At 44.4% G+C, this 12,181-nt stretch overlaps 1 non-coding gene and 1 pseudogene across 1 annotated transcript; one reads left to right on the top strand and one right to left on the bottom strand.

The window, feature by feature from the left end:
- The first annotated feature begins 726 nt into the window (after positions 1-726).
- Positions 727-889, top strand: LOC135000286 (U1 spliceosomal RNA). Its single transcript, XR_010202260.1, has one exon. It is a non-coding gene; the product is annotated as a U1 spliceosomal RNA (small nuclear RNA).
- A 2,081-nt stretch (positions 890-2,970) lies between these two features.
- Positions 2,971-3,149, bottom strand: LOC135000305 (U1 spliceosomal RNA; annotated as a pseudogene).
- Between the last annotated feature and the right edge of the window lie 9,032 nt (positions 3,150-12,181).

Below are 12,181 nucleotides of genomic sequence, written 5' to 3' on the forward strand. Positions count from 1 at the left end.
CATACACACTAACTGATTGCGCCACAGCGACACTTTGCAAAATTACATACTGACAAAGGCTAATAAACAATCATCTAGAACGTTTCCTAGAAAAACTTTAAAAAGTCAATAATCTGGAGTGTTTTTGTAAGATGTTTCTGCCATCAACCAATGAAGAAACACATTGGTACTTTCCCATGATGAGTGAGTGCTTCAGGATCTCTTGCACTTACATGTGCAGCAGAGTACTGCAATGGAAGCATGCTGGGCCCATAACCCAGAGGTAGAAAGATTGAAACTATCCTCTGCTATATGCATTTTTTTTGTTAATTAAAGTAATCCAAAACTGGGATTGATATTTTTGCTCTTTTATTTTTACTTAAAGTACAATAACTTTTACCATTTTAATTTGTTTTAATAGTATATTGACAGTATTGTTTTCTTTCAAAAATTCACTTAATTTTCTTTTTTGTGTGCTAATTAGATATCACCTTGTTTTCACATTAAATAGACTTCCACATGAGAAAGCAGCAAGGATGCAGTGGCGTTAATGTTTCCTGGTGGTAGTGGGGGACTGTGTTTGTGCTTTCCTCTGGTCAGCTCTGGTAAAAGTCAGATTTCTTTGTCTCAGATCTTCCTCTAGCCTTGTTCTTCTTTCGAGAGTTCCCTTGTGCTGCCTCAGTTGGATCTCCTTCACTTGACAGGGGGGTACCCGAGCAGCGACCCTCCCCAGCACTAGCCCAACTCCTACTTACCTGCCAGGTGAGATACTATGATCATGAAGGTGCTTCTCCCAGGGAAAGGCTCACCCATTGCACTCTGGGTGTGCTGCTCCTGCGATTTCCCCAAATGTGGGAAACTTGACTGCATAATTTGTGTTTCCCCTGGTCGGCTCTCGTATAATTCAGATCTCTTTGTCTCAGGTCTCTCTCCAGCCTAGTTTGCTGTCTGTTTCCACTTCTCTTTTCTTAAACCGCTCCCTTCTATGCCCTTGCGCACCTTAATTAAATCTAACTCTGATTACGTCAGAGAAGGCTAGGTACCCTACACCATAAGAGGGGGTTTGAAATTTTGACTTGTCTACTTAAAGATCACCAAAATCTGATCACAAGGTCAATTACATCACTGGGTGGGAACCTTTTGGTTAATAGCCTATGTAAGTGCAAGAGATCCTGAAGCACTCACTCATCATGGGAATGTACCAATGTGTTTCTTACAAAAATTCTCCAGATTATTGACTTTTTAAAGTTTTTCTAGGAAACGTTCTAGATGAATGCTTATTAGCCTTTGTCAGTATGTACTTTTGCAAAGTGTCGCTGTGGCGCAATCAGTTAGTGTGTATGGCTATTAACCTAAAGGTTGGTGATTCAATCCCACCCAGGGACGTAATAGACCTTGTTATCAGATTTTGGTGATCTTTAAGTAGACAAGTCAAAATTTCAAACCCCCTCTTATGGTGTAGGGTACCCGGCCTTCTCTGATGTAATCAGAATTAGATTTGATTAAGTGATTTTATAAAAAACAGCTAGGAAGCACAATTTAGCAGTGGGTTGCAGAGAAAAAGAAAAATGCTGGCAGAAAAATCCAATTGAGTGATTAAACAGCTCTTCATTTTCTGGCTTTATTTTTATGCTAACAAATTTGTTCTCTGAAAAGTGTCCACAAAGCCAAGTCTCTAATTAACACCTTTGTAGGCATGGTTTTTAACCTATTACTAAATTAAACTTGCTTCATTGGAAAGGCAGCAAGATGCATCCTCATTTCAATGTCTACTGAAATAATACAGGTTGACACCAGGAAACATTAACGCCACTGCATCCTTGCTGCTTTCTCATGTGGAAGTCTGTTTAATGTGAAAACAAGGTGATATCTAATTAGCACACAGGTAGGGAATTAAGAAAATCTTTATTTAAGGGTGAAGATGTTTCTCACAAAATCGTTACCTCAATGCATCATTGAAATTCAAGCTGAAAAGATGATTTTAATATATCACTTGTACATTTTGTATTGCTCTTCTGGTGACAATGTAGTTTGTTTTTGTCAATTACCATTTTAATAATAGGGTAAAGAAAATTAAGTGGATTTTTGAAAGAAAACAATACTGTCAATATACTATTAAAACAAATTAAAACGGTAAAAGTTATTGTACTTTAAGTAAAAATAAAAGAGCCAAAATATCAATCCCAGTTTTGGATTACTTTAATTAACAAAAAAAATGCATATAGCAGAGGACAGTTGCAATCTGCCTACCTCTGGGTTATAGGCCCAGCATGCTTCCATTGTAGTCCTTTGCTGCACATGTAAGTGCAAGAGATCCTGAAGCACTCACTCATCATGGGAAAGTACCAATGTGTTTCTTCATTGGTTGATGGAAGGAACATCTTACAAAAACTCTCCAGATTATTGACTTTTTAAAGTTTTTCTAGGAAACGTTCTAGATGAATGCTTATTAACCTTTGTCAGTATGTACTTTCGCAAAGTGTCTCTGAGGCGCAAACAGTTAGCGTGTTCAGTTGTTAACCAAAAGGTTGGTGGTTCAATCCCACCTAGGGACGTAATTGACCTCGTTATCAGATTTTGGTGATCTTTAAGTAGACAAGTAAAAATTTCAAACCACCTCTTATGGTGTAGGGTACCTGGCCTTCTCTGATGTAATCAGAGTTAGATTTGATTAAGTGATTTTATAAAAAAAACAGCCACGAAGCACAATTTAGCAGTGGGTTGCAGAGAAAAAGAAATATGCTGGCAGAAAAATCCAATTGAGTGATTAAACAGCTCTTCATTTTCTGGCTTTATTTTTATGCTAACAAATTTGTGCTCTGAAAAGTGTCCACAAAGCCAAGTATCTGATTAACACCTTTGTAGGGATGGTTTTTCACCTATTATTAAATTAAACTTGCTTCATTGGAAAGGCAGCAAGTGATGTCATCCAAGCAGTGGGTCAAAGTTGGCTTCAAACCTCGTCTGCTTATGAAAAGAGAAAAGGGGTATGCAGGGCATGGCGGCCTTTTGCGGTGCTTGGATGACCCCTAGTTCGCATTAAATAATGCAGTCGAGTTTCCCACATTTGGGGAAATCACAGGGGTCAGCATACCCAGAATGCAATGAATGAACCGCACCCTGGGAGAACAGTCTTCATGACCATGGTATCTCCTATGCAAAATAAGTATGATTTGGGATAGGGCTGGGGAGGGCCGCTGCTCAGGCACATCTCTGTCAAGTAAAGGAGATTCAACTGAGGCAGCACAAGGGAACTCTCATCTGGGGACAACAACTGCAGGGAGAACACATATTTTCAGATGAACATGGGAGGGCAGAAGGCTGCCTAATACTGAAGCACCCCCAAACAACAAACCAAATGCAACAACTAGTGCAAGCATTCCTGGGGGAAGGCCTGCAGCAGATAGATTTGCATATGGCGATGTCATCCAAGCAGTGGGTCAAAGTTGGCTTCAACCCTCGTCTGCATATGAAAAGAGAAAAGGGGCGTGCAGGGCATGGCGGCCTTTTGCGGCACTTGGATGACCCCTAGTTCGCATTAAACACCTCCACCCTCCGTCGGTGTGGGGCTCATGTTGGCTATGCCCCAGCCCCTGAAGCATTCAAGCTGATTTCTTGCAGCAGCTGGGCACTGTAACAGCTCCAGAGCTGCTCTGTAAGGCAAGTAAAAGGGTGTGGGCCCTGCAGCACTACCTGTAGTTCGCATTGTGCGAGACCCCTAGTTCGCATTAAACACCCCCACCTTCCTTCGGTGTGGGGCTCATGTTGGCCATGCCCCAGCCCCTGAAGCATTCACGCTGATTTCTTGCAGCAGCTGGGCACTGTAACAGCTCAAGAGCTGCTCTGTAAGGCAAGTAAAAGGGTGTGGGCCCTGCAGCACTACCTGTAGTTTGCATTGTGCATTGGAAGGCACAAAGTAAGCAGACAGGAGGAGAAGTCAGGATAGTGCACAAGGGTATAGACGGGAGGGGCTCAAGAAAAAAGAAGTGGAAACAGACAGCAAACTAGGCTTCCAATGCACAATGCAAACTACAGGTAGTGCTGCAGGGCCCACACCCTTTTACTTGCCTTACAGAGCAGCTCTGGAGCTGTTTAATCACTCAATTGGATTTTTCTGCCAGCATAATTTTTCTCTTACGTCCTAGAGGATGCTGTTGACTCCGTAAGGACCATGGGGGATAGACGGGCTCCGCAGGAGACATGGGCACTTAAAGAAAGACTTTAGATCTGGGTGTGCACTGGCTCCTCCCTCTATGCCCCTCCTCCAGACCTCAGTTTACTACTGTGCCCAGAGGAGACTGGGTGCTTTTCAGGGAGCTCTCCTGAGTTTCCTGACAGAAAGTATATTTGTTAGATTTTTTTATTTTCAGGGAGCCTGCTGGCAACAGACTCCCTGCATCGAGGGGCGGAGGGGAGAGATGCACACCTACTTCTGTGAGTTGATAGGCTCTGCTTCTTAGGCTACTGTACAGCATTAGCTCCAGAGGGATCGGTACGCAGGTCTCACCCTCGCCGTCCGTCCCAGAGCCGCGCCGCCGTCCCCCTCGCAGAGCCGGAAGATAGAAGCCGGGTGAGTATGAGAAGAAAAGAAGACTTCAGAGGCGGCGGAAGACTTCATGATCTTCACTGAGGTAACGCACAGCAGTAAAGCTGTGCTCAATTGCTCCCATACACCTCACACACGGCAGTCAGTGTAAGGGTGAAGGGCTCAGGGGGGACGCCCTGGGCAGCAATATAGACCTCTCTTTGGCAAAATAAATATATATGCAGCTAGGCACTGTATATATATATATAAGAGCCCCCGCCATTTTTTTACTATATTTGAGCGGGACAGAAGCCCGTCGCTGAGGGGGTGGGGCTTCTCCCTCAGCACTCACCAGCACCATTTTCTCCACAGCACCGCTGAGGGGAAGCTCCACGGACTCTCCCCTGCTTATACCACGGTAGAAAGAGGGTCTTAAAGAAGAGGGGGGCACATAATTAGGCGCATATATATATGGAAATACAGCGCTACTGGGTAAACATAAAATTATTGTGTTTTTTTCCTGGGTCATATAGCGCTGGGGTGTGTGCTGGCATACTCTCTCTCTCTGTCTCTCCAAAGGGCCTTGTTGGGGAACTGTCCTCAGATAAGAGGATTCCCTGAGTGTATGGTGTGTCGGTACACGTGTGTCGACATGTCTGAGGTAGAAGGCTCTCCTAGAGAGGAGCAGGAGCAAATTAATGTGGTGTCTCCATCGACAACGCCGACACCTGACTGAATGGATATGTGAAATGTTTTAAGTGCTAATGTAAACTTATTACACAAGAGATTAGACAAAGCTGAAGCTAGGGAACAGTCAGGGAGTCAACCCATGCCTGTCCCTATGTCGCAGGGACCTTCGGGGTCTCAAAAGCGCCCACTATCCCAAATAGTTGACACAGATACCGACACGGATTCTGACTCCAGTGTCGACTACGATGATGCAAAGTTACAGCCAAAATTGGCTAAATGTATTCGATATATGATTATTGCAATAAAAGATGTTTTGCACATCACAGAGTCCCCTGTCCCTGACACGAGGGTACACATGTATAAGGGAAAGAAACCTGAGATAACCTTTCCCCCCTCACATGAGTTGAACGAATTATGTGAAAAAGCTTGAGAATCTCCAGACAAAAAGCTGCAGATTCCCAAAAGGATTCTTATGGCGTATCCTTTCCCGCCAATGGACAGGATACGGTGGGAATCCTCCCCTAGGGTGGATAAAGCATTGACACGCTTATCCAAAAAGGTAGCGCTGCCATCCCAGGATACGGCTACCATCAGGGACCATGCTGACCGCAAGCAGGAGGTTACCCTAAAGTCCATTTACACACATTCTGGTACCTTACTCAGACCGGCAATTGCGTCGGCCGGGGTTGTAGCGCGGTGGCAGCATGGACAGATACCTTATCAGCAGAGATTGAGACCCTAGATAAGGATGCTATGTTATTGACCATAGGGCATATAAAAGATGCTGTCCTATATATGAGAGATGCTCAAAGTGACATTAGTCTACTGGGTTCTAGAATAAACGCTATGTCGATTTCTGATAGACGAGTCCTATGGACCCGGCAATGGACAGGTGATGCCGACTCAAAAAGGCATATGGAGGTTTTACCTTACAGGGGTGAGGAATTGTTTGGGGAAGGTCTCTCGGACCTAGTCTCCACAGCTACAGCTGGTAAATCAAATTTTTTGCCTTATATTCCCTCACAGCCTAAGAAAGCACCACATTATCAAATGCAGTCCTTTCGATCACAGAGAAACAAGAAAGTACGAGGTGTGTCCTTTCTTGCCAGAGGTAAGGGCAGAGGGAAGAAGCTGCACAACACAGCTAGTTCCCAGGAACAGAAGTCCTCCCCGGCCTCTACAAAATCCACCGCATGACGCTGGGGCTCCGCTAAAGGAGTCCGCCCAGTTGGGGGCACGTCTTCGAGTTTTCAGCCACATCTGGGTTCATTCGCAGGTGGATCCCTAGGCAATAGAAATTGTTTCTCAGGGTTACAAGCTTAAATTCGAAGAGGTGCCTCCTCGCCGGTTTTTCAAATCGGCCCTACCATCTTCTCCCCAGGAAAGGGAGATAGTGTTAAATGCAATTCACAAATTGTATCTTCAACAGGTGGTGGTCAAGGTTCCCCTGCTTCAACAAGGAAAGGGAAATTATTCGACCCTGTTTGTAGTCCCAAAACCGGACGGTTTGGTCAGACCCATATTAAATTTAAAATCCCTGAACCTATACTTGAAAAGGTTCAAGTTCAAGATGGAATCGCTAAGAGCGGTCATCGCCAGCCTAGAAGGGGGGGATTTTATGATATCTCTGGACATAAAGGATGCATACCTTCATGTACTCATTTATCCACCTCATCAGGCGTACCTAAGATTTGCGGTACAGTATTGTCATTACCAATTTCAGACGTTGCCGTTTGGTCTCTCCAGAATTTTCTCCGAGAATTTTCACCAAGGTAATGACGGAAATTATGGTGCTCCTGCGAAAGCAAGGTGTCACAATTATCCCGTACTTGAATGATCTCCTCATAAAAGCGAGATCAAGAGAGCAGTTGCTGAACAGCGTATAACTTTCACTGAAGGTGTTACAGCAACACGGCTGGATTCTCAATATCCCGAAGTCGCAGTTGGTTCCTACGACTCGTCTGACTTTGCTTGGGCATTATTCTGGATACGGACCAGAAAAGGGTTTATCTTCCGATAGAAAAGGCCCAGGAACTCATGACTCTGGTCAGGAACCTATTGAAACCAAAACAGGTGTCAGTGCATCACTGCACTCGAGTCCTGGGAATGATGGTGGCATCATACGAGGCCATTCCCTTCGGCAGGTTCCATGCGAGGATCTTGCAATGGGACCTACTGGACAAGTGGTCCGGGTCACATCTACAGATTCATCAGTTGATCACCCTGTCCCCCAGGGCCAGGGTATCTCTCCTGTGGTGGCTGCAGAGTGCTCACCTTCCAGAGGGCCGCAGGTTCGGCATTCAGGACTGGATCCTGGTGACCACGAACGCGAGCCTCCGAGGTTGGGGAGCAGCCACACAGGGAAGAAATTTCCAAGGTCTTTGGTCAAGTCAGGAGACTTGTCTTCACATCAACATCCTGGAGCAAAGGGCCATATACAACGCCCTATGTCAAGCGGAGACCTTACTTCGCGACCAACCAGTTCTGATCCAGTCAGACAACGTCACCGCAGTAGTTCATGTAAACCGCCAAGGCGGCACAAGGAGCAGAGTGGCGATGGCGGAAGCCACCAGAATTCTTCGCTGGGCGGAGAATCATGTAAGCTGTCAAAGTCAGAAAAATATCACGATGCACACTGCCATATTTGCACCTCATATGTGTCCCTGCTGCGCATGCGTGCGCTCTCCCGTGCGTGCGCATACTCGCTGTTGCGGGCACCCGCAGGCGCACGGTATGCGCATTTACGGTAGAGATTGTGTGCGTCTAGCGGGCGACTCTTTCGTTACATATTTTCACCATATAATGCATTTTGTAGATTATGGTCCCTTTGATAGATTCTGAAAGTTTAGTTAATGTAGTATGTTCCTGGACAGAGAGATCCCTCATTGTTTGATACGAAGGGTCAGACAGGAGTAATACAGTGGTGTTTAGTATCCATCGGAAGAGTATTTAATTAGCAATATTCCGGTGTTGGTTTGAAGCGGATCAATCGCTCGTGCGAATAGTTATGGACATAAGAAGTTTATGAACATTTACTGTATTTGCACTTACTTATCCATGCGGCGGGAAACCCAGTTTCCCTCCCACCTGAGCTGTTGGAAATAGTCACAGCCCACCTGTATGAATCAACCTATGACCTTTTGTTATAATGCGAAGACGAATTCCTGTGTCCAATGAACAATGAGATTGTAGGGACCATTGAATTGTATTGTGTGTGGGGCATAAATAGACAGGCCGATCACATCCAGCACTCACTCTTCATCGGTTATCATTGCTGAAAATCGGGAGCTGGATGTCCAGAGGCGCATGCGATCGTTTCCTTTGTGCGTAAGTTTTCTCCGTAATCATATTGTCTTTTCTTGTTATTATGGGCCATATCTTTCTCTCTCTCTCTTCTCTTTCTCTCATTTTCTCTTAAACGTACTTGTATTGTATTTACTGTGTAGTTACCTGGTTAGTTAGTCTATGTTATATTGTAGTGTATGACTTGTATTGTATTAATTCTTTTGCAAGTATAACATTCATAATATATATATTAGGCGTTGGACCCTAAGCACGGTATTTGTGTATTTCTTATAGTGTTAAGTATTCTCAGAGCGTCGGTGACGCTCGAACAGCTTTTGAGTTAATAAGGTTATACAGTGTTGCATTTACACCCTATCTCTACACTAAGGTTTTACAGCAAATTACATTGTTTGTGGTTTAGACATAAAGGTTTAACATTGTGAGCGTCGGCGCCGCTCGTGATCTCCTCGTGGTCTCGAGCGTCCGCTACGCTGATAGCGTAGCATTACGGTAGTCGCTCACCTATAAGTGTGCCCGATACCAACAGCGTATTCTCGTGAGCGTCTGTATCGCTCGAGCAGCCCGCTCCCGATACAGCGTCCGTTACGCTATAGCGAACCATTACGTTAGTCAGCAGCCAATAGCGTGCCTGCCTGTGATCTCTTGGCCGTGAGCGAACGTGACGCTTGAGCGTCTCGACCACGGCTAAGCGATTGTTACGCAACGAGCGTACCCTTACGGTACTCCATACGCAAATAGCGTACAGTGTTCTTAGACCTCACAAAGGGTTTTAAATAAGATAAATATTTAGCTTTATCAATTGGCGGCTCGTCCTGTCCTTCACATATCTCTGCTAGGTAATTTCAGCAGACATTATCCATCAGCAAAGGGCGGGAGATCATATTCTTCGCAGTGCTGACGGGATAAGCGTCTGTTTCGCTTAGTAAAGGGTGCTGAAGGAATCCGGGAACCGGAGGTAAGAACAACACACTAGTGTCTTTTAAAACTGTTTATTTCTATCTTGCGTACGCACACACGCATATCTGCATTTCTTTTTCATTCATGTATTTTCATATATCACTCTCCTGTTTGCCATTTTATAATTGATAAAACGTGCTAAGAGAGATTTGTCGCTATTTCATAGTTAAAGTGTAAAAGTAATGCGTTAAGGGATAAAGTGTAAAGCACACACGCAGCTCTACCTATGGTAAAAGGAGAGATTGGTGTGTTGCACGGTAGACGATCGAGGATCATCTACATTGATAAAACGTGTTAGTTGTGTTACGGTGGACATTGGTTTTGTATACACGTGTCTCTAACAAAAGGCTGAGACTCGCGTACGCAAAGGCCGACGCACGCAGCGTAAATTACGCAACGGAGCGTCTGGGTACGCCCACGTAACTCAAATCACACGATAGTGTTGATTTTTAAATAGCACAATAAGCGATAAATAGCGCAATAAGCGATAAATAGCGCAACAGGCGATAAATAGCGCAACAAGCGATAAATAGCGCAACAGGCGATAAATAGCGCAAATCTATTTTAAATCCGAAATTTAAATTAACAGATCCTTCTCCAAATTTACAACACATCTGGTCTAAAGAAAAATTTCTGCGCAGAAATAGAAATAGAAACAAAAGTGTGTATGTGGTGAGTGAGTGTTTGTTTTTACAATTTTGGGGATTGAACCACAGAAATCATCGAGTTCTCGTGAAGTACATACGTGTAAGTGACATACGTGGTGGCTAGGGAGGCATCTCTGGTTAAACATAAAATTTGAGCATTAGAGTGTAGCAGACCAGGAGGTCATACTGTAACAGACCAGGAGGTCAGACCAGGAGGTCGCATAACAGACCAGGAGGTCCAAGTACAGCAGACAAGGAAGTCCGCTATAGAGACAAGGCACAACACCAAGAAGGGTTGGTGCGACACCCATATAGGCCATAAAAAGCTCAGGCTGAAGGAATTCGCAGCTGCTGAATGTCGATTCCACTGGTCGCTCCGTACATAAGATTAGTTGCTTATGTGCTGAACGATTGTACCGCACGTAATTGTGTGCATTAAGTTAGTCTGACCAGTACCATTTGTGTACAAACCCGGTCATAAAACTATTTGTATATTCTGACGTGATTTGTGTAATTTTTTATTTTCTGAAGGGAAGTTCGCTGGTCACTCAGGAATTGTCCAACAACCAATAGTTACTGGAAAGAGTAAGTGTTCTTCGGATATCTCTCGCATGTTCCAGTAAATAGAGGTTCATAGGGGCCCTGGGTCGAGTACGCCAGCACTATATCAGTGTGTGGGCGTATTGGTCGGCGTGGACGAGTGAGTGAGGTGCTCGGTAAACTTCACCGTCAACCTATCTTTTAATATTTTGGTTTTTTGTAAGGGTTCGCTGAAGACCCTGAGATAAAGGTCAGAGGTAGAGCAAGCAACACCTGCAAATTATGGGGGCCAGCTGTTCAGGAAGGGGGCGATCAACCTCGGTTCGGGTTGATTCAGTAAACCGACAAGTCGGGTCGGCAAGGTATGTAATGTGTGAAAAATATGGTTTACATACAGAAATTTTATGTGATGAATGGGAGAGAATGACAGTACATGACGGGGAGAAATTCCCAAGAGTAGGTAGCTTCAGCCCAGAAGTGTTAATGAATTTAAGGAGGAGGATATGTCTCATTAAATCAACAAAGAGACGAATCCAACATTATGATTATTTGCAGCTATGGCAACAGGAGGGTGAAATACAGAGAGGATTGGCTCTGGCGGCGGGATCTGGCCCTATCAGGAAACTGATAGCCATGGCCCCGCCGCCACCATACATATCAGGAGAGAAATTGGTTGCGGAGAATGACGCATCAGGGGGTAACAAACAGGCACTTAGCAACTGTATAAATGTTAAGGATAATGTTAATAAGTTAACCAATGCAAGTATTAACCCGTGCAAGTTGTACCCTGTTTTGAACTTTCCCCAGGAGTGTGATCAAGAGGACGAATCGGCAACAATATCGGCGCTCTCTCTAGCAGCCACTATATCAGAAACGACAGTAGGCACGGCCCAGCCCATAAGATTAGTAACAAAGCCCCCTAGCGGAGGGACAGGTGAGGTCGTATCAACGGGTAAGTACGGCACCTTACACTATGCTGAAACCATTTCACCACAGGCTGTAGAATCTACACAGAATGATGTTAGTAGACTTAATCCTGTTAGGGTAATAGCTGTTCCAAATGGGAAAACTGACACATCAGGAGTCACTCCTATCAGGAACATTGCCATGTATAGCCCATTTTCCAGAATGGAATTAAGGACCATAGTGTCTGAATTCCCTGACCCCAGAAAAGACTTAGTTGCTAGCCAAAAATACATCAGAGACCTAGGAAACACTTTAGAGCCCAATAACAAAGACTGGCAGATATTGCTGAGGGCATGTTTACCCTCCAATGTCGACTCAGCTCAATTTTTAGCTGACTGTGGATTGGATCTGGATGTACCTCTTACAGATGTGTACAACAAAGATAACGTAAAAAGAATAAATTTACAGTTAAAGGAGTATTTCCCAGCTGTAGCCAAATGGAATAGAATTTTTTCCATTAAACAAAAAGAGACAGAAACAGCTGCTGATTATTTTCACCGGGCATTATTAGAAATGGCAAAGTACACTGGCATAGAGGACATTAGGACCAATGCAAACCATCAAGAAGTAG

This window comes from Pseudophryne corroboree, unplaced genomic scaffold (genome assembly GCF_028390025.1).
Source record: "Pseudophryne corroboree isolate aPseCor3 unplaced genomic scaffold, aPseCor3.hap2 scaffold_1533, whole genome shotgun sequence".
In the NCBI taxonomy this organism is placed as follows: Eukaryota; Metazoa; Chordata; class Amphibia; order Anura; family Myobatrachidae; genus Pseudophryne; species Pseudophryne corroboree.